The sequence below is a fragment of the Cebus imitator genome, unplaced genomic scaffold (genome assembly GCF_001604975.1).
Source record: "Cebus imitator isolate Cc_AM_T3 unplaced genomic scaffold, Cebus_imitator-1.0 Scaffold108, whole genome shotgun sequence".
In the NCBI taxonomy this organism is placed as follows: Eukaryota; Metazoa; Chordata; class Mammalia; order Primates; family Cebidae; genus Cebus; species Cebus imitator.
In genome coordinates this window covers 4464033-4470032 of record NW_016107423.1, presented here as the reverse complement: position 1 = coordinate 4470032, position 6000 = coordinate 4464033, and positions in this window count along the sequence as shown.

Here is a 6000-nt window from a genome sequence, read left to right as displayed (position 1 = left end):
AAAAAAAAAAAAAAAAAAAACTGGTATTTAAATCACTAAGCATAATTGAGGCATGAAAAAGTACCTTTAAAATAATAAAGCATTACATAAATAGGAGATCAGATCATATATTTGACAGTAGGGCACTATTTTTACAGGTTAACATTTACTTAATCTGACTATGAATTAGAAAAATCTCGAATTTATAGAGTTCATTTAACTTTATTAAAGCAATTTGCCAACTCAGTTACAGAAATACAGAAACTATTACTATCTGGAGAACTACTCAATTGTAAGTTTATCATCGTTGAAGTCGTTTAAGCAGAGATTAGGTGACCATTTGTCAGGAATATTATAGGAAGGATTCCTGCAATGGTGGAAGTGTGGATTTGGTTGCTGTCAGTATGCCTTCTAATACTAAGATCCTGTTATTCCCTGCTCATTTATCACACTACAAAACCAGAGACAAAAATAACTTCCTAAAATATATGTTGATTACACCATATAGGCTGTATACATATAGGCTGTAAATATGAGCTTTCCAAAATGTTTTGCCATTAGCTAAAAACTAACAAAATCAGTTTTACTAGGGTGGTTTTGTGTTTATATTGCATGGTGTTCAGTTGAGCTTCTTATATCTGTAGTTTTCATCAAATGTGGAGAATTTGGGGCCCTTTTTGTGTTGTTCTGCTCTTTCCTTTCTTCCTGGAACTTTAATTACAACTTGTTGTAAACCAATTGACATTGTTTCTTTTGGTTCTTTTTTAAAAATATCTTCTGTCACTGTACATGTTTTCCTTTAAATAATTGGATAGGTATATAATGGCTGGTTTGTTTTGTTTTGTTTTGTTTTGAGACAGAGTCTTACTCTGTCGCCCAGGCTGGAGTGCAGCGACATGATCTCGGCTCACTGCAGGCTACACCTCCTGGGTTCAAGCGATTCCCCTGCCTCAGCCTCCCCAGTAGCTGGGACTACAGGCATGTGTCACCATATCTGGCTAATTTTTTGTATTTTTAGTAGAGAATGGGTTTCACCATATTAGCCAGGATGATCTCGATCTCCTGACCTCGTGATCCACCCGCCTCGGCCTCCCAAAGTGCTAGGATTACAGGCGTGAGCCACTGCAACCATAATGGCTATTTCAACATACTTATTTGCTAATTACAGTATCTTTTTCATTTCTCCGTCTTTCTAGTGACTGATTTTTCTCCTGGTTTGGGGTGTCATTTTCTGCTTCTTATAATATCTACTAATTTTTATATTAGATGTTAGGCATTGATGATTTCCTATTGTCGGTTATAGATTTATTCTTTTAGGCAGTTAAATTATTTGCAGTTCAGTTTATTCTTTTCAAGCCTTTGTTAGGGTAAGTATAGAGTGACCTTTGCCCTAGAGAGAGTTTAGCCCCATTTCTAAGGCATAGCTATTGTGGGATCGCTGGTAAATTCTGTGAGTGATCAACTGGAACGCTCAACTCTAGCTGGTTGGACCTCAGATGCCTCCCAGGCTTGTGTGGCACTCTGCTTGACCTCATAGAGTTTTACTTTAAGCTTATGTGTCTAAATATCCAGCCCCACTCAAGGGGCTCCTAAGCATATTTCTGGAGTTCTGTTTTTACATATCTGTTTGCTTTCTGGTACTCTGCAACCTCAGCCACTTCAGCCTCCCTGAACTCCAGCCTCTGTCTTCTCCACTACATGAAACCACCATGCTTTGCTTGGGAACCCCCAGCCTGCTCTGAGCTCTGTACCTGCAGGTAGAATCTAGAATGATGGATAGGCCTCACTTCATTTCTCTCAAGCATCACAGTCTTAAGGTGCATGTCAATATTTCAATATCTGCAGTTGTTTCACATATTTTTGTCTAGTTTTCTGTTTCTTCACGGTAAGAAGCTAAAGTTACTTCTTGGTTACTTGTTACTCTCAAGGCCAGAAGTAAAGGATAAAGCATTAAAATAAAAGCTAGGAAAATATTTTAAAATCCAATATAAAAATACATTTTCCTATGCATCTGAAACTTTTTTTATGTTATCACTTAAAATATGTTTTTCTCACCTCAAACACTGAAATTTGCACTGGATAAAATAACTGAATGGGGCTTTGTGTTATGTTGGTGAGAAGATAAGTGTATTCTGGGAAGAAAGAGCAAAAGATATTTATTTGGTGACCAAACTGATGGACTATGGCAAAGACTGCTGCTATACACTCACCAAACTGTTTCTTTTTTCTATGGGACACAGAACTAGGCTACATTTCATATGCATGAAACACTTTGTTTACCACCGTGTGATGGTGCACACATACTTCTTTGCTTAGTGATATATGCAAGAAACACTGTTTAAGTGTGTGTTATGTATGCTACTGTGTTTAGAGATACAGGTGTGAAACACTGTGTGTACCTAGGTGTGACCCTGTGACTGACTTCAGGCCAATGTAACCTAGGCATAAAAGATATGTGTCATTTCTGTGACTGGCCCATTAAAACCTCCCAGGTGATCCTTCTTGTTTGTGCTTTTAAAAAAATTTTGTTATGGATTGATATAGAGGGCCTAGAAGCAAATTCCAAGACCTCAAGGGACAGTAGATCCACAAGGCGGAAGAAACTTGAGTTCCCAAATCACTTCATATACCACATGCTTTCCCCTCACTTTTGCTAATCCTCATTTGATTTTTATGTGAGGGAAAAGGAGATCCTTTTGTATGTTTCTGTGTGTGTTAAGCCATGAGATTGAGGTTTTACTGGTTGAAGTGGTCAGCCTATGCTCACTTGTATCAAACAGTATTTTTAGTAAAACTTACAGGTATTTAGGTTTTCTTCAGTAGATAATAATATCTTTCTTTGCAACTACATGAAGAGATAAATTCAGCTATTTATTGATAGTGATGGCCCCTGGCCTGTTGCATCACTGAATCAGATTCTTGAATCTCAATTCATATTTTTAAATTGATTCTAACTTGGTATATTTTCAAGTCTGCTGAACATAACTAAAACAATGATTTTTTTAACTAAATCTTTTTGCATTTCCATCAGTGTTTTTCTAGTATGCTGTTCTTTTAAGCCTTAGTACAAATGCTGTAAAATCTGATAGCCAAATACTGGCTGGGCCCAAACAACTGTGGAATGTAGCAGTCAGTGTGTGAGCATGGAAGGATGCCCATAATAACTTTTGCTTAGTTGAGGAAGAACGCACAGCATCACTCATTCACAGCACTTATAAAATCCCTTTGGGAAGATAGGGTGAAAGCTCTCTTCACTGGGAATGGGGTTGGTTCCTTTCTTAGGCTCTGACTCTGCTCTTGGGAGAAATGTTCTTGTCCATTTTTTCCCAGTAGCCTCTGGCCACAGTCCATGGGAGTTTCTTCCTTTTTCATCTTCTTACCCACATTCAAAGCGGATGATGTTATGCCCTCTTCTGGGGATGCACAGCTTTCAGAGCTCATATTCTGTTTGAACAAAATTGGGTGTCTAGAGGTGATTTTACAGTTCAAAGGCTTTTTAGTCCTAGTTTATATAAATTCCATCAAAATATTAGTTCTATGTATAATTTCAGAGCATGATTTGTTTCTTTGGCCCATACCTCTGTCTGCCTAATGGAAGCTACCATGCAGGTATTCACATAATTGATAAAGGTGATGTGAAGTTAACACCTATTTATAATCTGATCCTTGCCACAAGGCTATTAGTGGCCTTTTGTGGCTCAAGTCTTTTCTCAGCCTTATCTCTTTCTTTTTGGGATCTAGAAATAGCTGGCCTTTCCAACTCTTTAATGCCCTTCGATGCCCCAAATTTCTAGATTCTTTCTTAGACTGTCTCTGTTCCCTTTATTTCTCCTTGCAAACTGGTTAGCTATATTGCAAGCTCATCAATTTATTGTCTTATCAAAGGCAGCCAGTAACATCTAGTACACATGTATTAGTCCATTCTTACGCTGCTAGAAAGGACATACCTGAGACTGGGTAATTTATAAAGGAAAGAGGTTTAATTCACTCAGTTCAGCGTGGCTGGGGAGGCCTCCGGAAACTTACAATCACAGCAGAAGGGGAAGCAAACACGTCCTTGTTCACATGGCGACAAGAAAGAAAAGTGCCAAGCAAAAGGGGGAAAAGCCCCTTATGAAACCATCAGATCTTGTAAGAACTCACTGACTACCATGAGAACAGCATCATGGGGGTAACCTCCCCCATGATTCAATTACCTCCCACCAAGTGCCTCCAAGACATGTAGGGATTATGGGGACTATAATTCAAGATGAGAGTTGGGTGGGGACATGGCCAAACCATATCAACACATTATTATTAGTTGTTTTCCCAACATCCTTCCTTTGACCTACAGCCTTGGTAAGCACTTGATCTGCTGTGGCATAACAGGAATCCCAGGCTTCCCATCTCCCATATTTGTTTCTGTGCCTCTCACTGCAGACCTGCTAAGTTAATGCCACAAATATTAGTACTTTGTTAAGGCAGCACCTAAATTCACGCTATTAATTTCTCTATTATGACTATAAAAATAACTCTGAGACCTCAGAGGCTTAACACAGAGGTTTCTCTCTCACACACATCACCATCCATTCTGGTTTCAGCAGTGGAAAGGAGTAAAAATTAACAAAATGGTATTTATATCTGGGGACAGAGGGGGAAATGTGAATGAGACACACCCAAGATATTTTAAAATTATTGATAGTATCTGTTAGGCTGAGTGGTTGGTACATACACATCCATATTATTATACTTTAAATCATACATATATAATAAATATACTTGGGTATGTATTTTTTTTTTTTTTTTTTTTTGAGATAAGGTATTGCTCTGTTGCCCAAAATGGAGTGCAGTTGCACGATCATAGCTCACTACAGCCTTGAACTCCTGGGCTCAGCCTCTCAGGTGTGTGCCATCACATCTTATTTTTTTTTTAATTTTTGGTAGAGATGATGTCTCGCCATGTTGCCCAGGCTGGTCTTGAACTCCTGGCCTCAAGCATTCCTCCTGGCTTGGACTCCCAAAGCGTTTGGAATACAAGCATGAGCCACCTACACCAGGCCTCTCAGCTGACTTTTAAACCACATTATTATACATGAACATATTAACGAGTAAGGTGTAAATGACATTTTTTCCTGCTCTACCTCATTCCTCACCTTCACAAACAAGAAGCTTTTCTCCTTTAAGGTGGTCTGACATTTTTGTGCTAAAGAAATTCCTCATAACTTCATACAGCCACAGTTGGCTGTCACTGTGGCTAAAGGAAAATGAGTTTGTTTGTAACTTTGTGATCGCCTCAGACCATAGAACTATAACCAATGACTCCACAGGAGCTGCTTCTACTGCTTCTGCTGTGTTGCTACCCTGAGGGGATGCCCTCACAATGAATCAGTGTGGCATTGCCCAGGCCTACTGTGGACCTTATGTGACACAGCCACTCCTCCACAGTTATAGTGTCACTTTGGTTTAGCTCCACATTTTCTAGCAAAGATTTGTGGTTAAAATGAGGCAGATTTAATAGAGCTAAATCCTGTTTTAAAAAGTAAATTAATATACTGAAAGATGAGAAAACTGTCAAGTCTTATTGCAGTCTAATGCAGGGCATCATTAGAAGTTGGTACTATTCTTTGACCATTGTTACTGCCTAAGGGCAATGGTTCTTAACTCAGTGGGAAAAACAAATCACCTTCTATGTGTATCCTAAATACTAGAGTGTGAAATCCAAGAAACAATCTCTGCCATACCGTGCTGCTAAAATCAAGTCATAATTGTTAAGCAGAGGTGTGAGATGGTGTTAATCTTTTTGAAGTGCTATAACAAAATACATGCTGGGTGGCTTATAAACAGCAGAAATTTATTCTCACAGTTCTGGAGGCTGCAAAGTCCAAGATCAAGGCAGCAGCAGATTCAATATCTGGGGAGGGCCCACTTCCTGGTTCATAGATGGCATCTTCTCACTGTGTCCTCACATCGTAGAAGGGGTGAGGGATCTCTTGTGGGCTTCTTTTACAAGGGCACTAATCCAATTTATGAGGGCTCCTCTGC